Source organism: Lynx canadensis, chromosome D3, assembly GCF_007474595.2.
Source record: "Lynx canadensis isolate LIC74 chromosome D3, mLynCan4.pri.v2, whole genome shotgun sequence".
Classification (NCBI taxonomy): Eukaryota; Metazoa; Chordata; class Mammalia; order Carnivora; family Felidae; genus Lynx; species Lynx canadensis.
In genome coordinates, this window is record NC_044314.2 from 28340728 (window position 1) to 28364972 (window position 24245).

General features: G+C 47.9%; 1 long non-coding RNA gene across 1 annotated transcript; it reads right to left on the bottom strand.

Annotated features, from left to right (window-relative positions):
- Window positions 1-995: 995 nt before the first annotated feature.
- On the bottom strand, window positions 996-3186 carry LOC116738410. Its single transcript, XR_004344318.1, has 3 exons — window positions 3054-3186; window positions 1431-1541; window positions 996-1128 (listed from the first exon to the last, which is right to left on the bottom strand). It is a non-coding gene; the product is annotated as an uncharacterized LOC116738410 (long non-coding RNA).
- Between the last annotated feature and the right edge of the window lie 21059 nt (window positions 3187-24245).

A 24245-nucleotide genomic window follows, 5' to 3' on the forward strand; every position in this document is an offset into this window, starting at 1 on the left:
TCACCGATAGGATAGCTATTCCTCGTTCTTGGGGGAAGCCTGAGGAGGCAGCTGGGCAGAGGGGCACACAGGTGCCCTTCCTTCTACGTAATCGTATGATTTGAAGTTTTGCAACTGGAATGCAAGACTTTACATTCAGTTGTCTCTTGTTCGTTTTGGTCCATCATTCCATCTGTGAAATAACTTTGAATATTGGGCTGTTGGGCTGTCCCTCATCTTTGGACTCCCCAAGCCAAGTACAGTGCCTGCCATGCTGTGGTGCGAATGAATGGCTTGTTGGATGCTAGGTATCAAGCAGCATCCAGATTGCCTAATGCCCACTCTGCCAATCTGTCCTCCTTCCACAAGGTTCCCGAGAGACGTGTGCTCACAAGGGATGCTTGCAAACGTGAATCGATACATCTCATCATTACCTCGACCTGTGTCCTATACCAACTATGCCTTCTCCCCAAATGTGGCGTTCTGGTAAAGATGTGTTAGATCATGTATCTCCGGCCACACACCATTCTATAGTTTCATAGGCAATCACGTGAAACTAGAAGGTATTTTGTTTCTAGAATTTTTCTGTCAGCCAGAATCAGGGCTGCCCTCCCAGGCAAGTCCTTTTTTAATTCTTTTGTTGCAGTGAATGGGAATTTTGAGAACCCAAGAGTCTGAGGCTGGTCAAGGAGTTTCACTTAGCTTCTCCCTGTAAGTTATAATGCCTCATATTGCCTCCCTGTCCCTTCTCACCTCTGGGGAGGTTGCCAGCAATCGGAACGTTCTCAGGTATAAAAAAAGCTTACGCTCCACAGTGAGGTGGTGGGCAGTGGCTTGTCCAGGGTCTGACCTGAGGCCAGCATTGTCCCTTGACTAACCATAACTGAGAATGTTTTGGATTCTTTTATTATGTCCCTCAGGGCAGAAATTAAGGGCCCAAGATGACATCCAAACACAACCTTCTTTTACTTTTATTTGGAACACTGATAGACAAGTTTTCCATCAACTTACTTGCAGATATAAAGCCAGCAGGACTTCTAAACAAAAGGGACATTGAGTGTGGATCTGCAGGTGCTTCGTGCTCTCCTCCTTCACTGCGCATGTGCAGCCAATTTCTTGGAAGGGGCACCATGGCCTTGGTGGACTTCACTTGAGAACAATAGACAATGGCAACCATTAATCCAAATTTGCTTCTCTGGAGAAGGAGAAGAGCTTTGCATGGAAGTGTCATGGGGACTCAGGCTCTTTGTTGGGAATTTTCCAGTGGGTCTTTCAAAATACTACTTGTTCCCTTTAAGAAAACATATAGCCCCTTTTGAGATGTGTTCTATTTTCTATAATTTATCACTATGATTGTTGGTGAATCTAATGATACCTTGGACATTTATTTTAAAATAATAGAGTGCAACACATGTGAGCCAAGAAAGAAACTCAGGTAGGGTAGGTCTGACCTTTCTGGTTCTCTTCTCCTAGGAGCATGGATGTAGGCTGCGTGTGCCCTGGGGCTGGCAGTCCCCATACCTGGCCACAGGCGTGGTGCAGACAGTCTCTGCAGAGGGAAGCTAAAGAGACAAAAAGAGATCAAAAAGATGAAGACAGGAAAAAGTGAGGGAAAGGACGGAGTGGTGAGAGTTGAGGTAGTAAGACTGGCAAATCCTGGCTGCACCAAGGCCTCCTTTGGGCTCTGGGAGTGGCACCAGCCGCCCTTCTCTCCGAAATCCCCTCCCTCTTTCATCAGCTGATACGAATTCGGTTTAGGTCACTTGCCTTCTCGAACCCTCATTAACAGACGATGTTAGGTCTTGAATAGTTTTTATATGTCCTTTCCAACTTGAGGAGAATCTTCTCTGGTGGAGAAGAGGTGTTGCAGGAAGGGGCGTTGATGAGTTCTGCTTTCTTTCTGTTAGTCCTTAACATTACAGCCCCCTCTCTGGGCACAGGCTTTCTGCCTTCTCTGAGCATAACTTTACTCAACCGTTTGGAATCCTTAGATGTTTTCCTAAATCCTGTTCATTCTGGACTTTGGATATGTTTATGCTACTCATAGAATTTCAGTCTAAACTCTTAAAGCTCCTCCTTCCATTTTTGGATATTATCATTAACTTCGAAACATACATATGTGCATGTCTTATATATTTTCATATGTGGAATTATAAAAGTAATATATGTTTATTACAGAGAACATGAAAATCCAGAAGTGGCCCAAAAGAGAAAAATGATAAAATAGTTTTAAAATAATAAAACGATGGGGAACCTGGGTGGCTCAGTTGGTTAAGTGCCCGACTTTGGTTCAAGTCATCATCTCACAGTTCACGAGCTCAGGACCTGTGTCAGGCTCTCTGCTGACAGCTCAGAGCCTGGGGGCCTGTTTCAGATTCCGTGTCTCCCTCTCTGTCTCTGTACCTCCCCTGCTTGCACTCTGTCTCTCTCTCAAAAATAAATAAAGATTAAATAATAATAATAATAATATAAAAAGATAAAATGATATAATCCCTGCATCCAAAGAAAAATGTTGTTAATATTTTTTGTATGTGGTCTTGTTTTTTCTATGCATAGCTATGGATCCATGCTATTATATTCGTTTTACTTTACAAAAAAAATTTTTTTAATGTTTATTTATTTATTTTGAGAGAGAAAGAGCATGTGCGAGCAGGGGAGGGGCAGAGAGAGAATCCCAAGCAGGCCCCGCACTGTCAGTGCACAGCCCTATCCCATGAGCCATGAGATCATGACCTGAGCCGAAATCAAGAGTCAGACGCTTATCCGACTGAGCCACCCAGGTGCCCCATCCATGCCATTTTAAAATCCAGCTTCAACAGGAGGAGAGGAATCACTGTCTCCCAAGGTTTTTGTTATTTGCATGGCTCAGACCAGTTCTCTCTTTTTGCTCAGATGTAAGTCCTGAGAAGCTGGCCCACTTCCTCGTGTTACTGCTTTTCTTTTCTAGCTTAAAACCGCCAGAGAGGCAAGGCAACGTCTTATCAGCTATTCTGACTTCGGCAGAACGTGGTTTCTTGCGCAGGCCCGGGCCTCCGCCCCATCGCTCAGGGTGCTTGCACCGGGGTTTATGATACCTGTTGGGGAGAACATTCCAGGCCTCCAGCTGGCTGTGTGTGTTTCTAGCGCGAGTGTGTTTCTGTCCACTTCCCTTCGCTGAGAAGCCCGGCTTCTGCCGGGGCGCAGATCTCCACTTGCGTGCACACTTCTCCACGCGTTGATGCCACTTCCCATCCCTCCTGCTTAGGGGTGTTATGGCCACTGCCTTTGGGGTGGAACACATCTGGATTTAAATACTGCCTTGGCACTGACTCAGTTATGTGACCCCAGACAAGCTACTTAGCCTTTTGGCTCTGCTATAGCTCATCTGAGGAACGGGGATAAGCTGATCTGAAAGGGGCAGAGCTGGTCTTCTCAGAAGGAGGTGATAGTGCTCAGTTATCTCAGGAATCCCAGGGAGGAGCCCCCCACACCCCAGCATAAACACCGTGCAAGAGTCCGCCCTCCCCTGTGCCCCAGAGCCTGAAATGAATTTTATAGAGGTTAAGCCTTTTCTCTTTTTCTTCTAGAACCAGAGATAAGAAGAGACTATATATAGCCCCTTGGAGCTGTAGTAGATGGAAGGGTCAGTGACTGATAGCAAATATGCTGAAAGTGTTTTGATACAGACTGAAAGGGAGAGAGAGATCTTGAGGCCAGTGGGGACTGAAGAAAGGAGGAGACTGAGGCTGGGGTGGGGGCAGGAAAGAGGGCTGCAGGGTGGAGGCAGGCCACAGACAGTGTCCTGGCTTCGGATGTTCTGACGGTTGTTCAATCCTTTGCTGTCTCTTAGACACATTGTTTGTCGAGCCAGATGCCTTGCGGCATGGGCTCGCCCTTGCCTACATTTGTTGTCCTGAGCAGTCTCACCAGCTGCTCTTTGCATAAATCAAATGGATGGTATTGAGGTCTGGGAAGCAATTAAATTTCAACGAGATGTCTCCCATTAGGATATGCATAAAAAGATGTGTAATGGACCTGGGCTCACAGGCGCCTATCAGTTACTTGAGAGAGTCTTCCAGAAGAGGGTGGGACTCTCCAGGGCCAGGGGTTCCATCCTGGGGACATGCTGGTCCCCGGAGAACTTACAGGTGGGACAGTTGGGAGGTCGGGCTGGGCTGCGGGGAGTCACAAAGGACTGATGGTTGTTGAATACAAACGAACACATCGGACACACCGTTTCCCAGCTCCTGCAGCTGCCTGCTCGGTGAGGGTGAGGACTGGCACCTTCTCCAGCTCCCGAGAGCCTGCAGGATGACACCAGGCTGCTGGTTTGGTGAGTGCTGAGAGCAGGCTTGGTGTAAGAATGTTAGAAAGTTGAGCAGGATGAATAAGCAAGTAAGAGAGGCAACCGATTCCGAACATGTAGGATGAGGGAAAAGGTGGGGCAGGAGGAGAAAAAGGATCAACCAAGCTGACTTCTTTCTTTACCCTGAGCAGAGCACTTGCCTGCCAAAGATCCAGGGTAGAATTCAAGGGTGGCCAGTGTTCATTCATTTATCCAACAACTAATTACTCACGGGGCAGCTACTGATGTGTGCTGGGGATACAGAAAAGAGGGCAGTCTCTGCTTTCAAGCAATTTATTGATCATTCTGCCTCTGTGTATCAGCTCACACTACCCCCTGCCTGCCCTCCTCTCCCCTTCTCTCCATTTAGGCCAGGTTTCTCATCCTCAGCACTGTTGATATTTGGGGACGGATATTTCTTTGTTGTGGCAACTGTCCTGTGCATCATAGAACATTTGGCAGAATCCCTGGCCTATACCCACTAGATGCCACTGCCCCTCCTGAGCTGTGACATCCACAATGTCTCTAGACCCTGCCAAATGCCCACTGGGGGGGGGGGGCAATGGAACCACTGATCTGTTTTGTCTTTATCCATATTTCACAACCTTATTCAAGTGTCACCTCCTCCATGAAGCCTGCTTGAGCTACTTCTGCTCACTTGGGTTCCCCCTTTCTTGGGTCTCGCAGACCATGTATTGCTGCTGCAAAGCCAGTTAGCGGGTAACCTTCTCCTCTCCTCTTTTGATCTCTGTGAGAAGACAGGCCTCCAAATGCTCCTGAAGTTGTAGATTTCACTCAAGCACCCAGCAAGCCTGTTGCCTCTCCGAGAATGAGCTGCTTCCACTCGGCCAGGGAGACCCCAGTCTCCTCAACTGTCAAATCAAATGCAATGCTAGGTCAGAAATTTTCAACCATCCATCATAAAAGACATGGAGGGGCCAATTGGTTAGGTTTCTAGGTACCAATTCTCCTTTTTTTTTTTTTAAGTTTATTAATTGATTTCGAGAGAGAGAGTGTGAGCCTGAGCAGGGAAAGGGCAGAGAGGGAGGGAGAGAGAGAGAATCATAATCTGCACTGTCAATGCAGAGCCTGATATGGGGCTCAAACTCACAAACTGCGGTATCACAACCTGAGCTGAAATCAAGAGTCAGATGCTCAACCAACTGAGCCACCCAGGCACCCTGGTACCAATTCTCCTGAAAAGAAACAGATTTGGGGGCTCCTGGGCAGTTCAGTCAGGTAAGCATCTGACTCTTGATTTCAGTTCAAGTCATGATCTCACAGTTGTGGGATCGAGCCCTGCATCGAGCTCTGTGATGACAGTGTGGAGCCTGCTTGGGATTCTCTGTCTCTGTCTCTCTCTCTCTCTCTCTCTCAATCTCCCTGTCTCAGTGAAGAGTGTTTCATTTGCAAACCATAGAACACCCAACTGCACCAGCTTGGACAAACAGTGGTTTCTCTTTCTCATATAAGAAAACAGCATCAGGGCCGGCATCTCGGAGGATTTCGGGGCCTCTCCGTCCGCGAGGTCTCCAGCACTTCCCGCTATGGACGGCTAGCAGCCCAGCTCACGCACCTGGGTGGCGGGGGGGCACGGGCACTCGAGTTGGAGCAGGGACAATGGTTCAGTGCTCCCAGGCAGGGGGGAGGATTAATCTCTGTGGCTTAGGTCTCCCTTTCCTCTCGGGACAGTTGGCAGTTGGAATCGAAGGCTCCCCAATAAGGAAGTAATTAAGTAAGTCGGACAATGCTGCCTGTTTTTGAAATCCCACGGGTTTAAGTAGGATTAGAAGTACCAATATGAGAATTAACCCAATAAATTCTTTCATTCTTTAAGTTGGTTGGAGCAAGGGAAGGAAATCAAGAAAAAGAATTCTTTTTCTTCTGTTCCCACCCCTCTAGTGACCCCTGCAGCTACTCCCTCAAACAACCCCATACTTGATTAATATCTCTACTCATGTCCCTCTTTTGCTGGAGACTTCCAATCTTCATCTCTATCCACACCTCATATCAGACTTCTGCTCCTAGTAGAGGCAGACCAGCTAATCTGGACCAACCCTCCCTCAGAAAATAATTAAAACGATCTGAAGAAAATATTTTAAAAAATGTTCCCTAAAACATCAAAATAAGATAGTGAGTGATTAGCAAGCCAAAATCTAGAAGACAGAAATCCAAAGAGGTGAGCTTGGCACTCAGAGCTAGGTCTGCCCAGGGGGCCTCTGCTAACCAGTCTTTGTGCAATTTCTGCATCTGCCACAGTGATGTCACCCCTAGTGACTCTGTCACCCATGACTCCTTTGTCTCCCGTCTCCTACTGCCTTAATAGACTGACACACTCCAGATTGGATTTATTATACACTCTTTTTTAAAAATTTTTTTCTAAGAATTATTTTGAGAGAGAGGGCACGCAAGTGTGCTCACGCTCTCATGAGTGGGGAAGGGACAGAGAGAGAGGGAGAGAGACAGTAACTCAAGGTAACCACGAAAGCCATTTAATATCTATGACTCATGATCTCAGCTGTTAAAAGGATGAAAACAATATCTCATCTAACCTAATTTACAAGATTGCTGAGAGACTCAAATGGGCTAACAGACATGGAAAAACCTGGATTACGCAATATGCTATAGAGAATTGTTAATAGTAAGAAGCATTGATGGCCAAGCAATCGCTGGGTATTTATGACACGAGGACTCAGCTATCACTGATGAGGGGTTAAGAAGAATCCAAAGTCCTTATCTGAGCCCTCAGGTGGTTGACACCAGGATTCAAATCATCCATTCTCTCACTTCAGCAGCGATGTTTACTGAGGACATGTTTTATGACTGGTGCTGTGTCAGGCACTGAATGTACAAAAATAAAAGTTTCTGCCCACATCTAGCTCAGTCTGATGGGAGACCAGATAAAGGTGGCCCATGATATAATAGAGATATTTATAAAATGCTAAAACAGTGTGGAGTGGAGTCACCTGACTTGAGAAGAGAGGTATTAATTAGGAGGCCTTCCTGGAAGAGGTGACCACTAAAACCAGTTCTGAAGGACAAATAGGAGACAGGTAGTGGAAGAAAAAAGCTATTTCAAGAGGAAGGAATAGCAGGTGTAAAGGCACAGAGTCCTTAAAGAAAGTTTTAGCAGTTTTATGCAGATGAGGAGGCCTGTTGCCTTAGGAACCTGGACCTCTTGAGGACCTCACTTAGTGAGGCCCTGGGGCGGCCTCATGCACCGCTCTAAGTACGCGCTCTCTTCTCTCCAGGATACTTTCTAGATCATGTCGTCCAGCAGCCCTCAAACTCCAGCATGAATCAGAATCTCTGGGAGATCTTATTCAAAGACCTACAGCTGGGCTCTGCCCTGAGCTTCCTCTTTGGTAAGTCAGGGGAGGGGGCAGAAATGCAAGTTCCCAGGGGAACGTGCTGTTATTGCTGGTCTGAGGACCACTTTGAGAACCACTACTCTGGCCCTAACTTTTTTTTCTTGCAGACCAACAAGCTGAGACCTGGAGGGGAAGGAAGTGCGTTAGTCTGTTAGCCGAGGTCACACAGCTAGGTCGGGCCAACTAGAGTAACAACTGGAGCTGTTTCCCCTCCCAGCGGAGCCCCTCCCTTCTAGGATCTTCCACAGCCTTTCCTCCCTTCCTCCCTCCTTCCCCGCAGGAACCTCCGCTCGCAGCGCCCCCCTTTCAGCCACCTGTGAGGCAGAGAAATTTGCATGTTCCAATATACACCGCGACCCACTTTTCAGGAAGGCACCGTTTTAACCTAACGGAGGGCGAGTTTAATCGAGGATTTTCAGGCGGGTTCCGCAGCGCCTCCCGACACCGCCGCGGGAGCGGCGCATCTCTGTCCAGGGAGCCTCGCTCTGCGCACGGTGGCCCGGGGCGCGGGGGAGAAGCCCGGCCGCGCCGCCGACAGTCGTGTCCCCCAGGCCGCCGGTGCGCGCAGCGAGGTGCCGTCGGAGCACTGTGTCCTCCGGTCCCGCCGCGGAAACGACTCTCCCCGAGGGGCCTGGGGTGGAGATGGGGGCAGCCTTTGCCGGCAGCCCCTCCCCCTCGAGGGTTCTCAAGCTGGGGGGGGGGGGTCTTCCTCCCCCCCCCCCCAGTACAGTCTCCTTCCCAACAGGGGTCGCTCCGGCTTGTTGAGTTCTTGGGAGTCCTGGAGCCTGGCACGTGTCTCCGTGTCTGTCTGCAGGGCCCCACAGGCTTACTAAAGGCAACTATTAGTGTCCGTTACATCATTAACTAGTGACAGAGCCATTGGGGCCCCTTCCCTTCCATGTATTTAGAAGGTATTTATCGTGGTCTGCCATTCCCATTGCCCTTTGCTAGACATTGTGGGGCATTCAAACGTGGCACGCACACACCTTCTGCCCTCCAGAACTTAAAGGTAATGCTGGGGACACAAGGACGACAGGCAGGGTCCACAAAGGATTTCACTCCCCCAGGGTGGAGGCGCCTCCAGGACTGATACCAGTTGAACACATGTTGCCATCTGCAGTGTGAGTATGGAGAAAGGTCACTGGGTGGCTAGGTCAGTTAAGCGTTGGATTCTTGATTTTGGCTCTGGTCACGATCCCCTGGTCAGTGAGATTGAGCCTCAGGGCAGAACGTGGAGCCTGCTTGGAATTCTCTCTCTCTCCTTCTCTCTCTCTGCCCCTCCTTGTGCTCTCTCTCAAAATAAATAAATACACTTAAAAAAAAGTCACTTATGTGGTCAGAAGAGGCTTCAGAGAGGAGGTGGGCTTGAAGTGGACTTGGGAGGGTTGGACAGAAGGAGAGAGGCCTTTCTCGGTTGGGGGAAGGGAGTGACCTGAGGAATGGCATGGTGGAGGGGGCGGAGGGAGGGCTCCCATAGGTGGAGCATGTTGGCATGTGAAACTTCCTCTCCTCCAGTAGATACGGTCTTTACAAAGACCTTTATAATTCGGTGACCAGCCGCCTTCGTAAGGACACAGGATGTGCTGCCTCACACTTGGACAAAGACTGAGTCATGCAATTCTGTGAACTCTGGCTTTTCGGCTTTCCTCAGAGGCTTTGGGAAAATGGCGCAAAGCCTTGGGCAGGTACAGGAGATCCAAAGGTGGAAACAAAGCTATCTGGAGTTTTATGGGCAGCCTCATAATAGGACAGTGACATTGATCTTCCAGGGTGATCTTTTTTTTTTTTTTTTTTTTTCATTAAGAAGGCCTGGTTAGGGGCGCCTGGGTGGCGCAGTCGGTTAAGCGTCCGACTTCAGCCAGGTCACGATCTCGCGGTCCGTGAGTTCGAGCCCCGCGTCAGGCTCTGGGCTGATGGCTCGGAGCCTGGAGCCTGTTTCCGATTCTGTGTCTCCCTCTCTCTCTGCCCCTCCCCCGTTCATACTCTGTCTCTCTCTGTCCCAAAAATAAATAAAAAAAAAAAAAACGTTGAAAAAAAAAAAAGAAGGCCTGGTTAGATGTGGTTAATGGCTTATTTAAACCCCAGCTGGGGGTGCCTGGGTGGCTCAGTCGGTAAAGCATCCGACTTCAGCTCAGGTCATGATCTCATAGCTCGTGAGTTCGAGCCCTGCGTCGGGCTCTCTGCTGACAGCTCAGAGCCTGGAGCCTGTTTTGGATTCTGTGTCTCCCTCTCTCTCTGCCCCTCCCCTGCTCATGCTGTGTCTCTCTCTGTCTCAAAAATAAATAAAAACATTAAAACGATTAAAAAAAAAACCCAGTTGGGCAGGGCTGAGGGAAATCCCAGTTTCAATGGGTTCTTGGTTAATAATCAGAACAGCGCTGGAAGGGAAGGATGGGTTGTGGTGAGCAGAAGGGAAGAAAGGATTCACGGTAGAGGTCTGATGTTTATGACAGGCTCTGAAAGAAACGTACCTATGCTAATATTTTTTCTTAAAAATTTTTTAATGTTTATTTTTGAGAGAGACAGAGTGTGAGCGGGGGAGGCGTAGAGAGGGAGGGAGACACAAAATCTGAAGCAGGCTCCAGGCTCTGAGCTGTCAGCACAGAACCTGACGCGGGGCTCGAACTCATGAGCTGTGAGATCATGACCTGAGCCGAGGTCGGATGCTTAACCGACTGAGCCACCCAGGTGCCCTTAATGTTTTATTGATCCTAATGATGAAGAAAACGATGAAGAAAACAAAGACAAGACAAATATGGCTTAAATTAAATCTCTGCTGATATGACCTGAGACATGCAGAGTGTGACTTTCCTCAGAGAATTCATAGCTGCCTTAATGTTGATGTGTTTTTTGCTAGAGACTGAAAGTGACCTTACCTTAGCAGCAGCTAGCCCCTCAAGGTCCTGAAAGGATTACTTCAAAATTCCTTAGAAACTTCCTTTATCTCCACTGCCTCCACCAACATAAAAGTATATAATCCATCAGTCCTCACAACCCCAGTGCAGCTCTCTCTGTCTATGGGTCCTGTCCTTGTGCTATAATAAAATCACCTTTTTGCATCAAAAGTGTCTCAAGAATTCTTTTTTAGCCGTTCACTCTCAAACCCAACCTTCAAATTACATCACTGACAGAAGTTTTCTCCCTGAAAAGATAATGAGGTCTGTAATGCCATAGCTCCAAAGGAAATGAAATGTCAAGTCATTTTTAGATTTAAAAGGTAGCGACTATTCATGAGAAGCTGGTGGAGGGGGGGTGGGCATCTTCCCACACCTGCTGTAAAGTGGGTGGTCTTCATCTGGTTCATGTAGGAGGCTCTGGGTGTAAGACGGAGAAAAATATCAGGAGGGTGGCTAAACCCTCAGGCTCTCTCCTCCCAAGCCTCCTCCAGAGATATTGTTTTAGTTGATCTCTTTCTAGTCGTCACCTTGGAGTTTCTTTGGGGTTTCCAGATGCTTCCTTTAAAACACTAACACGTCTGAACACGTTAGAGGGAAGGATGGAGGGAGGGCTGGGAAGGGAGTGAAGGATTGGGAGCAGGTTTGGGGCATCTTGGGGGCGGGAGGACTTTGGGGGGATCTTCAGGAATGCCTGGGTGTGGCAGAGGACCTTAAAGAGCCCTGGATGTTAGGACAGGACACTGCGGGTAGCTGGGAGGGCATTCAATACAAACTTGCCCAATGTGCCTCGATAATAAGGGTGAAATGCCATCTCTGAGCAGGAGGCCGTTGGAGACCCGTGAGGGTGTCCCAGCTTCCCGTTGAGGCCTAGCAAACTTCTCCAAAACTTGGTGGCTTAAGTCAACATCCATTTTATTTCATCAAATGATTTTGTGGATCAGAAATGAGAGAAGGGCTTTGCCAGGTGATTCTTTTGTTCTGGATAGAGTCTATGAAGATCACTCCATGGTCCTCTGCTAACATTTTAAGAGGAAGAAGAGGAAAAAGAAAACACCAATAAATATTTTTGTGCACCTAGGTCTCATGGTGGTTGAGAGCCCAGACTCTGGCCTGACAATGGTGCCATCACTTCCTCCTTACATGACCTTACAATTAGCCTGTCAGTGTCAGTCTTCACATCTGTCAAATGGGAAAACTTCCTCGTGGGGCTATTATGGGGTTCAGATGGGACCACATATGCGAGTCCTCATTAAATCTACGTTGGTGTGGCTCTTATTGTTTTCTCTGGGAACGATATCTTGCTCCGTGTGTGGGCCACAGAGGTGTGGAACTTGCAGTCCGTACTCTCAAGATGCTTAATGAGGCAAACCCTCCATACGCCACAGCTGGATAATACGACCATGCACGTAGCTGTGAACCCACTGGCTTAATCCAGGGGCTTAGCCGAGGGAGATACCGCCGTCCTGGAGGGCTTTGTGAGCCATCCCAGACCGCAGGGGAAACCAAGCAGATGGGGGAAAGCCAAAGGGATATAGAGGGGGAATCTAGCGAGGCTCTTGTGCGGCAGTGGGGTTAGCTGAGCCTGGAAGGTGAGTGGGACAGACCAGAAATCTGACATTCCGTACTAAGCCCTTCATCCTGTTTGCCAGTTGTTTTTCATAGTTTTCTTTGGAAATATTCTAAACAGGAGCTGGTTGGAGTCCAAACTGGCAACTGCCAGCAAGACATTTCATAGAAGTCTCATGTTTCATCTTGGAAATTCATGTGATTCTTGTGTCCTGCTTAACAATGTCTCTGTGTTTATTTTTAATATAAAAATCATCTTCTTTATTAAAATTATTAAAGGCATTTTTATATGACTTCTATATTACTTCATATTATTATTTTTATAATAAAATAATTACAAGTATTTTAAGTTACTTATCACTGAGTGAAAGGGAAGGACCTGGTATGTTCTTCTCCAGGCTCCCTTCTCCCAGGCACATCGCCTCGCACTCCTGTGGGACTACAGGCTCTGGTGTGTGACGGGGCCACGCAGGGCTCGAGAGGGCACAGGAGAGGCCCTGGGAACCTGTGATGAGGGCTCCCTGGAAGTGGTGAGCACAGACACCTCAGCAGACACAAGTTCAAATCCAGGCTTTGTCACTTATTGGCTGTGTGCCCTGGCCAAGGCGTAACCTTTCTCAGCCTCAGGGGCCTTAGTATGATGGGGTGACAGTGAGTGTGAAGGGAGGGAAGGAATGGCTGTGTCTTCTCTTCCAAACTTCCCACCATTCCCCGGGACATTCATGTGGTCTAAGTTCCAGTTGCCACGTCTGTAGAACGGGAAAACTTCCTCACAGGGTTATTATATGGTGCAAATGAGATCACACAGGAGTATGCAACAAAATTGAAGTCACTTAAACGACCCCAAGTGGCTCCCATATTTAAAATAATATCCCTCCCATCTCCCTTCCGGGTAGCTCTTCTCTTTTTTCTTAACTCTTTAAAGATTAGCAAAGTTTTCCTAACTCGCTGTCTGCACTTCTACCTCCTATTCTCTCCCGAATGCAAGACTCCCCAGCTTTTGCTCCCACCACCCCAAGGTCTGCCTCCCAAGGTCATCAGAGACCTCCTGACTGTGGGATCTCACCATCAGTCTCTTGGGAGAGCAGCCACCACTAACACTCCCTTCTTTTTGAAATCTGTCCTTATGGGGCACCTGGGTGGCTCAGTTGGTTGAGCTTCTGACTCTTGATTTTGGCTCAGGTCATGATCCCAGGGTCATGGGATCAATCCCTGCACTGGGCTCCACGCTGAGTGTGGAACCTGCTTGAAATTCTCTCTCTCTCTCTCTCTCTCTCTCTCCTTCTGCCCCTCACCCACACCCCAGCTTCCCCACCCTCGCTCTCTCTAAAGGAGAAAAAAAAAAAAAAGAAAAAATAAATAAATCTGTCCTTCCTCTGGGTTCTGTGGTCCCCACCCTCCTGGTTTTCTTCCTGCCCCTCTGGCTACACCTTCTCAGCCTTTCTCATGCCCTTCTTGTTCTGTTGCAGCTTGACAGTGGATTTTCTCTGGGTCCTGTGTTCATCTTCTCACTCCCTATGCTCTCCTGGGTCATTTCATTAACTCATGGGGTGAATTATCATCTGCAGCCTGAGGCACTTTCCAAGCCCGAGACCACTGTGGTCACCTGCCTCTCTGGAGCCTCTACTTGGATTCCCCTGCTCCAAACTCTTCAACTTGCTTCTCTTCTGTGTTTCACTTCACAGAAGTGACTGTCACTACCACTCGGCTGCCCAAGACGGTCGTCCTTGACTTGGTCTTATTCCCCACGTGAAGTAAACCACTAAGTCCTAATTCCATCTCCCAAAGTGCTTTAGAGTCTCTTACTTCTCTCCCATCCAATGCCATTCTGTCCATCGTGTCTTATGTGGATTCGTCCAGAAAGTATTGTAAAAGGCCATGATTTGAGAGAGTTCAACTCAAATGTTCAGAAATGGTTGGTTTGCTGGGACTTTTAGATGAATTACACTTTCCTTTTTAAAAAAAATGCTTATTTATTTTTGAGGGAGAGCAAGAGAAAGCACGTTGGAGCAGGGGAGGGGCAGAGGGAGAGGGGGACAGAGGCTCTGAAGCGGGTTCCGCGCTGACAGCAGAGAGCCCAATGCAGGGCTTGAGCTTAACAACTGTGAGATCATGACCCGAGCTGAAGTCAGATGCTTAACCAACTGAGCCATCCAAGTGCCCCGATAACTACACTTTCTATACTAGCTTAACCAGAAAAGGTAAGTTCAGAGAATCAATAGATAAAGAAGACACACAGGAATCAGGGAATTTATGGCAGCTCAGGGACCAGACCCGGACACTTGGGCCTTCCAGAACACACACACACACACACACACACACTCTCTCTCTTCTCTTTGCCTCATTCTCTCCTCTACTTCATCTGGTCTTTCTCCACACAGAGGGGAACATGGACACTGACAGCCTTGTACTCACATTCTAGCCCTGGGACTCACATTTTCTTGTGTCACCAAGAAAGGACTTCTACAGTCTCCAGCCACAAGAATTGAAATTGGCAGCTATTGTCATTGTCATATGACCTTCCTGAATCAATCACTGCGGTAAAGTGCAGTGATTGTTCTAACCTGGCTCATGGGCCTCCCTCGGCAGTCAGAGGTTCAAGGTCTGTGACCGGAAGTGTCAGGGGTGGGAGGTGGGTGCAGGCTGAACAAAGACAACAGTTACTTTGTTGCCCAGCGCACACACCCTCTTCTCCCCATATACACAACTTCAAAAATGTTCCTACTTAAGATAATACCACATTGCTCACACCTCCCCCTGGGAGACAACCAGAAGTCTATTGAATACCCTTCGCCCTCAGGGCTGGATGTGCACTGTGTGACCTCGTGAAAAGAGAAATGTGCCCCTCAACACACCCTATATATAATCTTTTTGGGGGAGGGACAGAATAACAATAGAAGCTTCCATTTAAAAAAGGGGAAAGGGAACAGGAGATGACAGCCACTGGCCCAGAGGATGCATGTCCTGCCGGTCAGGAACAGTGAGTAAGCAGGCAGACATGTTTGCCAACTCGCTACCCCAGGTGAGCCAACGGGTGAGTCCTCGGTTGGCCGCTGTGGCTTCCCTGTGCTCTGCTTGCTGGAGCCTCCATCTGGGGTTCGCCTTTGCCACACCTGAGGCGTGCTGGTCAAGATTTTGCTGCTGGGGCTGGGCCTTGAGGCCCGCTCCCTCCTGGAATGGGCTTGGGGCCTGGGTTTGCCTTGGGGTTGATATAGTTGTGAGCTCCTGAGTGTCCAGCCTAGAGTATCTCTGCAAATAAAGTTTAATGAAACTCTCCCTGATTACATGTAGGGGAGATTTATTGACTGTTGAGTCATGAGGTTTGAATCTGGACCCAGTCTTGCCTCTTAGCCACCCCCCCCCCCCCAGACACACATAATGGCTGAGATCCAGGGAGCAGAATTGATTTGCTTCCTGTCAGGCCCTCCCCCAACATTTATGGGGCTGGGGCAAGAGCACGAAAAGAGGGCTTTGGTAGACCCCATCTCATTTCTGTCCTGCACAACAGGGCCTCCTGCTTGTACACAGGCAACTCAGGGGACATATCCAAGCTCTGGTCACCCCCACCTCTATCAGCTGTCTCTTAGTAGCACCGTGGGCCGGAAGGTCTGTGACCTGCAAGCACAGGGTCCTCTCAGAAGAATGACTCAGGGAAGGGGTCCTTATGGGAGCCCAGGAAGCAGGCTCTGGCCATTTGGGCAGGACATTCTGTGATCGTGGGTGTTCAAAGCAAGGTCTAGAAGGGGGTCCCAGGCTCCCGGTGGACACATCCTCTTGGGTCCCCTGGGCTTTTCATCCTGTAGGGAAGGGCATGGCCAGAGGGAAGTCAGATTAGGACATTTTAAAGCACAGAGGGTCAGGACAGGGCCCTCACTGCCCAGCTCGAAAACGTGTTCTTCTTGTGTCTCCAGGCTGCTCCCCAGAAAGTGACATTTGATCGTGGCCAGGAATTGCCAGTCTCTTTTGGTAAGGAGTGAATTTATACTAGAATGTGTTTGGAAAGGGCCTGGGGATAAGACTTCCCCCATTTCTCATCATCCTCCCAGGTTGTTGCTTCCTAGTCAGGACATTAATTTTAGTGCAGGGACAGAACTCAGCTGAGAAAGGGACCTCCGGGCTGGTCCTACACCTGGGACTTCTGAGGGGGGTGTGGTAAGTCAGTGACTCACATGGGACAGTGACAAGAAATTGGCAGAATCCCTCTCCCTGCATCCTGCCTCCTGCCTCTGAGTCTCCCTCTGGTCCAACCTATTAGCAGAAGCTAACAGGCTGAAGGCAGAAAGAGATTCTCAACATGCCCATGCATCCCATGTTAACATGAGCCAGGAGCACAGCTGGAGCCCTACCACAGCCTGGCATTTTCTGCCATGTGTGTCCCAAAGCATTAGCCATGGGGACGCAGAGTTTGGGTCATAACATCAGTTAGTAGTTTAACCCCATGTAGCAAGTAATATCAGATTCCCAGCCTGGGATGGGGTGGGAGTGGGGGGGCAGGGGTGTCCTCCCTTGGTTCCCCACCCCCTCTAGACTCAGCCTGTTCCATCCGCTAAGTGTGTCACTTGAATATTCCATTATCAGTTTTTTTTAAATGTTTTTATTTTTGAGAGAGAGAAAGAGACAGAGTGCAAGCAGGGGAGGGGCAGAGAGAGAGGGAGACACAGAATCTGAAACAGGCTCCAGGCTCTGGGCTGTCAGCACAAGAGCCCGACGCAGGGCTCAAACTCACCAACCACGAGATCATGACCTGAGCTGAAGTTGGAGGCTCAACCCACTGAGCCACCCAGGCGCCCCTTCTATATCAGTTTTGGTTGTTGGTCACAACAACAGAAACTGATTCTAACTCATTTAAGTACCCGTTTATTGGAAAGTCATGGGGCTAGTTCACTGCATGAAAGTTAATAGTAATCTGGCCTTGGGAGGGGGTGGGGGGTAGGCCCTGCGGGAAGAAGCCAAGATCGCATGAAGGTTGCATGGCCTTTCTCCACACCACTGTGGTCAGACCCAGCTCCAACTCCCTTCTACCCTGGATGTCTGCTCAAATTTCAAATGCCTGCAGGGTGGAATCTGATTGGCCCAGTTTGGGTCAGGTGGCTCTCCTTTGGGCCAATCCCTCTGACCAGGGGATTAGAGTCCAATGATTGGCCAGGTCGGAGCCCCTTGACTCTCAGGTGCCTGCGTGTAGGGTATTGAGGTTGGCGGCCCCAAGAGAACCCAGTGAATGGGAAGGAGCAGATCTCTTAAGGGAAGGGAGGTGCTGTTACCAGAAGAAGGTAGGAAGTATGTTGGGAAGATAAAAAACAAAAATGGCCATTAGGGCAGGCAAGCTGGGATTTCAAGATTCTGGGAAGAGGAAGTAACCGTATTCTAAATAGCATGGAGGAGGGAAGCCTACAGCCTGCCCGGCGGCACAGGCACGCACCTGACTTGGCTCCTTGGTCCTCGCTGGCTGGCTTCTCGCTTCACTTCCATGTGCTCAGCATGGAATGTGTTTTAATCATGCGTCGTCCTTGGCTTCCTCTTGTACATCCCTCCTCCTCCAGCCCCCTCCTCTTTCCTTTCCTTTGCGTGACAGCTTCCCTAGTGCCGGATGACCGCCTTTCTTGGATTTCTCCACCAAAACTGGTCTTTCTAGAACCCCTTTCCTATACGATTTGTTCTTGCTGACTATTAGGTGGGAAGAATCCAGATAAACGAATTCCACCAGGTTTTTATTGTCTGAGATCTTAACGAGTTGCAGCTGTCACAACATAATGCTCTTTTACTGAGAATTCGAGGGAGAAATTTTTGATTGCGTGGGCGGCTGCTGGCGAAGCCATCATAGGGCCTTGGTACCTCTCAGATCATGCAGGTGGTGGCCTGATCTGGCCCAGGTGTGGCTGTGCTGATTCTGACACCAAGGGCATGCACTTCCTTCATGGACCTGACACTGAGTCCTGGGACGTAGATCCCACCTTGCAGCCTGGAAAGAAATACTGCTTTATGTTAAATTACAAGCGGTATTAAGCATACAAAGTCTGTCTGCACGGATCAGTTGGCCAAATATACACGGGGGTGACATTCAGAAACTTTAACTGCTCTGGCAAGGATACTGACCAATCAGATCCAGGATGCTGAGGAAGGGGGCTTCCCATGCCTGGGGCTGTGACAGGCTGTGAGGGGCAGGGCTGCAGGTGACAGGATACTTTCCACGAGGAATGTGAAGGTCAGAGGCAGGACAAGCGGTGCACATGTGGACATTGGAGGAGGCCCCCAGAAGACAGAAAGAGAAGCAAAGCTGTCCTCACACAGTGAGTGGAGGGGTGCAGGGCAGGGCCTGGGGGCTAACAATGTTATCCTTCTTCTTTTGGGTTTTTTGTGTCTATGAAAAATCTAATTAGACATTTCTAAGTCTTTCCTACAGGTGAAAAGAAATAATCACATGGCAGCCCATGAGGATGGCTAAGGTGAACTCTGTACCATGGCCTCGGCAGTGAGACAGGTGGGAGTGAGGTGGGAGATGGTGGCTGTGAAGGACTGACTCAACATAGCAAAGCTTCAGGCATTTAAAGACTAGATTCTCTGCCACAGGCCCTTCCTTCTGCCCCTGACCACCTTCTTTGTACTCTGGTATCACTGTGGATTTCAGGGCCCGCCAAGACATGGCTCATTTCTTTGGACCTTAGCAGTGGTTCTAGAAAGGGTGGTAGTCAGGGGACCCAGGAGGAACCCAAATGAGCCTCCAAAGCCGAGTCCCGATGACCCAGGGAGAAAATGTGCCAGAACAACGGCAGAGTCTCACCTCCTCCAGGAAGCCATCCAGCTTCTGTTAGTCTCTGGGATTTCTGAACTTGCAGTTGCTTTTATGTAGGAGAGCACATTAGAATCGTCTGGAGAGCCTTTAAAGATTCAGGATGGGATAGGACAATTGTATTTTTTCAAAGATCCTTGTGCATAATTCTGATAAATGCACTTGGTTGACAAACATTATGGAACACTTGTAAGAGTGCCTGGGAGTTGAACTTGCAATATGGAGCCCTTGCAAGAAATCTAACTCTCAAACTGGCTTCGTTTGGCTAGTACAGTGTTTAAAAATATCTGAGGGGCTCCTGGGTGGCTCAGTCAAACATCTGACTCTTGATTTCAGCTCAGGTCTTGATCTCAGGGTCCTGAGTTCAAGCCCCGGGTTGGGCTCTGCCCTGGGTGTGAATCCTACTTAAAAAAAAAAAAAAAATCTGAAACGTGAATGCTTTGGTAGGCTTGGGGTGGGGTGTGCAATTTTCAATTATCCACAGTCCCACTGTTCCCTTTTACTTCATAACCAGGTGCTTCGCTTTTTTTCATCGCTTGTGACTCATGAGCACTTGTACATCTGGGACACTGTTCTTCACATGGACACATTGGGCGGCAGCCTGCTTATCCTAGTGGGGTTGCCCCAGCTCCGAGTGTTTCTGAGGCTGCTTTTTAGGTATTGCCTTCACCATAACTTTATTCCACACACAAGAAAATCAGTCTTCTCCCTCTGTAGCCATGTTATGATTATTCTTTAAAAATGACATCCTCCGAGTGCCTGGTAGCTTAGTAAGTTGAGCATCTGGCTCTTGGTTCCGGCTCAGGTCACGATCTCATGGTTTATGAATTCGAGCCTCATGTCGGGCTCTGCACTGGCAGCACAGAGCCTGCTTAGAATTCTCTCTCCCTTTCTCTTAGCCCCTCCCCTGCTCTCTGAGAAGGTCTTCCTGGAAAGGTGTAAAATTTTACCTGAAATTGACACTCCAGAGTTAGCTAACTCTGTCTCCACAATGTGATACAGGAAAGGCTTCTTATCCATTCATTCAGGACATAATGATTCTCTAGAAGTTTGAGTTCCAATAGCTCGGTGCCATCTGAGTTGCCATGGAGACCTTGTAGCCCGTTAAGAGCCCAGGGTTGGGACTCGTCTAACCAAGCCCCGTCCAATAGACATATGATATGAGCCGCAAATGCAAGTCATATATGCGATTAAAATTTTCTCGTGACCAAATTACAAACTTTTTAAAAGGCGAAATTAATAATATCTTTTATTTAACCCAATGTATACAAGGCATTGTCATCTTGATATTTAATAAATATACAAAATTATTGAGATATTTTGCTTTTTTTTTTGGTCGTGTATGTTTGAAATCCAATGTGTACTTTTGAACACACCTCAGTTTGGGCTGGCTTTATTTCAGGTGCTGCGTGTGGCTACTCGCTCCCACAAATCTGGCTGAGAGGCCAACATGGGGTCTCAGAGTGTGGAATTGCCGCTCCTACGACCTGCCCGTATGTGCTCTTGTTCCCCCAAGATGTGCTTGCTCTTGGGTCACTGACTCATGCTCGAGCTGCCGTTTGTTTCCTGCGGTCCAAGGGACCTAACCCTAGCTAGATTTCCTGATACTGTGCCAACTTTCCTCTCTGCTTCATTTCTTCCCCTGCGAGTCCTTGCATGTCACTGTGATATAATTCAAAGCTTCTAAGGGCTAGGATCCAATGGACCCAACCCAAACAGGAAACTGGCTTTCTCATTGTTTATTTGGAGCCATAAAGCAGAAAATGTCAGACACTTGTTTTCAATGCTTCATTGAGCTGGAACTGAATTGAAACTATTTCCAGTGGGGCCTTCTGACATGGAATGATTTAGAAGCTTCAACTGTTAGATCGAGAGGGCTAATTAAAACATGAATTGACCCTAAACTTTCCTTGCTCTGGTCAGTATCACTGGCTGCCTCACCTTTTGCTTAGCATCTTGTTAGTCAGAGGCTACAAGATTCTTGTTAGTCAGAAGCTGGGGTATCCTAAAGTACTCTGGGAATATTCCACCAACTATTCCACAAAGCATCTCTGCGTAAAAGGTCTTGGTTTAGGTCTCTGTCCCAAACCCCTTTGTAAATCCCACAATAGATAATCTTGTCTGTCACCACATAGCTCTCTTCAGTGTGGTCTGGGCACGACGGTACTGTATACTGTGTGGTATTGTATACTCTGTACCACTGTGGCAGACATGTTTGTCTGCTTGTCCAATAGCCATTCTTCCTGCGTTCCCTGCAATATGGCAGAGCTCACCTGCTACAGTAGGGGCTGACAATGCCACATGCATGCTTTTACAGACTCCTTTGCAGCCAGGAATGGCCTTATGACCCTTTTATGCCAAAAAGACACAAGCGAAAGCATTTTGGGAAAGATTTTCCTCCCTGATAAAGAGAGAGAGACATGAAAGAATGACTGTCTTGCAACTCTGGTTGCCTCCTTCTTCCTGATGTGGTTGTGAGGTTTGTAACAAGGCAGCTGTTTTGGGACCGTGAAGTAACAAGCCCGGGGATGAAAATGAAGTCTTCTGAGGATGCTGCGAAAGAGGAGGAGGATAGAAAGAGACTGCATCCTTGATGACATCACTGAGCAGCTGCACCAAACTTGGAGCAGAACGTTCTACTTTTAGGAATGAAACTACTGTTGTTTAAAGTACTTTTGGGCAGGTATTCTCTTACTTGCTGCCAAAAGCATGCTAACTGGTATGGATGCCTGGCATTTAGTGATATATTCTTGTCTTCTGTTTCTTAGAAGGAGGAAGTCACTGAAACACTGTTCCTTCAACCTCGTTGGCCAGCTACCTCTTACATCCTCATCATCATGCTACTCCCTTTCCTCATTTACTGGTCAGTTCACCTCATAAAGTTCTGTGAGAGCAGAGGCCGTGACTGGTTCACTATGGAAGCCCAGTTCCATCATGGGATAGTCATTCAACAAATATTTGCCAATTCGTGAGCCAATGGGGCTATCAAGGAGGTAAGATCCTTAGAATTTGGCTACTGCCTAGAGGTGAGGGAATGAAGCTAAGGATGATGAACTGTTTCTGGATTGTACGGTTGGCGAGAGGGTGCTACCTTGTAAGTTAGCACAGGGTGGAGAGCAGAGTCATTGAAGAAGATGAGTTTTTCCCTGCATATGTTGAGATGGATACTTTTGGAACAGTCCCCATAGACGGTTGAACACCAGGTCTGGATTGAAGCTCTGGAAAGATGGGATTGGACGGGAAGATGTATAGCATGAGAGAAGTGATTCTTGGGTGTTGCCATCTCATTGTGTGGCACTGCCATCTACCTTGTTACCCAAGTGAGAATTCGGGAAGTCATCCTTGACACCTCCCTCTCCCTCCCTTCCCACATGAATCCATTACCATGATTCCACTTCTTGTCTCTCACCCCCATAAACTTCTCTCCATCCCCCTGCTACCACTAGAGTTCAAGCCAAACCACATCTCCCCTGCACTACTGCAGTTGTCTGCTTGGTTTCCTGAATCCACTCCAAGCCCTCTCACTCACTGTAGTCCAGCCACATCAGTCTTCTCTCACTCCTATTTTTCTTTTTCTTTTTCTTTTTTTTTTTGAGAGAGACAGAGACAGCATGAGCAAGGGAGAGGCAGAGAGAGAGAGACAGGGAGAGAATCCCAAGCAGGCTCCATGCTGCCAACGCAGAGCCAGATGTGGGGATCGAACTCACGAAACCGTGAGATCGTGACCTGAGCTGAAACCACGAGTCAGACGCTAAACCGACTGAGCCCCCCAGGTGCCCCTTCTCTCACTCCTTGAAAGCACCAATCCTTGTCTCAAGGCCTTTCTGCATGAGCTTCCATCTGCCAAGAACACTGCTCTCTCCATCCTCCAACTTCCTCCACCTGCCCATCTCTGGTTGACTCTAGGTCTTGGCCTAAACCTCACAACCTCACATACCCCCGACCCCATGCACCTTTGTAGCCTCAGAAATTTAAGTTTGTTGGAACACCATGAGGTGATTTGGCTTTTGGTGACATGTATGGGCAAAAAAGCCAACCAAGCAACCAACCAAATAAACAAAGAAACAAATAACTTAAAAAACCCCTATTATCAAACTTGAATTATTAATTAAAATGAGAACTGTAACTACCCGGGGTCAGGAATTCACGAGTATGGACAAGTGCATTGTTTCCCCTAGAAGGCAAATCTACATAGGAAACCAAATAGCTTGTGAGTACGGGCTCAGACAAGGAACATTAGCTGCTTGATCTAAATGATTATATTTGCTAAGCCATGATTCCTCCAGTATGCCCATTTCTACCACAAGGGTCTCCCTAGACACCTGTTCCTAGACCACTACTCCCCGTGCTGGAGACCCCCCCACCCCCACTGTGTCTGCCTTCAACTCCTAAGCTTCAGTGGCTGACCTGGTCCCCCTCAGATGTAAGGTTGCTTTAGCTATGTTAACACCTATCTGGTTAATATTTAGTAAGGTTAAGGTCAGACCTTGGAGCAGTCGTTTAGACGATTTCACATGTCAGCTTTGATCTACTACATGTGTTTTATAGTTCGATTTTAAGAGCTGTGAAAGCAGACTATAGAGGACTTAAATCCACTTCTTTAAAAGTCTGTTATTTACTATATTTGTTTAAATTCCTTCAGGATCTATATTGCTAATTGTTTTAGCAAATGGCACTCTGTAGCCTTGAAATTATAAGCCTTCTAATGTTCTGGGGGGATTGTCAAAGCAGGTTCAAGAAGGAGATTTTAGGGGCACCTGGGTGGCTCAGTTGGTTAAGCATCTGACTCTTGATTTTGGCTCAGGTCATGATCTCACAGTTCCTGGGTTCGAGCCCAGCCTAAGGCTCTGTGCTTACAGCATGGAGCCTACTTGGGATTCCCTCTCTGCCCCGTGTGCATTCTCTGTCTCTCAAAATAAATAAATTAAAAAAAAAAAAAGGAGATTTTACTCTAAAGATGAAAGCCTTTTGGAAGGAGGTTGTTAGATAAAAGGAAGGCTGAAAACATTCATATGCATAAAACATTTTGCTATACTTAACCTCAAAGATATTTCTGCAAGATTGTCTGTAAGAGGCCCCCCTTGGAAAATCCTGATCTTGAACTTAACCTCCTATCTCAACATATTTCATGCTAATCAGATGTCATAGGTAACTATTTAGCATTTGGAGTCTTTAGCTGAAGAGCCTTAAAACCTTTTCTCTGTTTTCTACCGAAGACCAAAGGGGGCATTTAATGACCAGATCACTCTTGTATATTTATTATCTTGAAACAATAGGTAGAAGAGGTTTTGTTTTGACAGAAGGCATTCCAATGTGGCTAA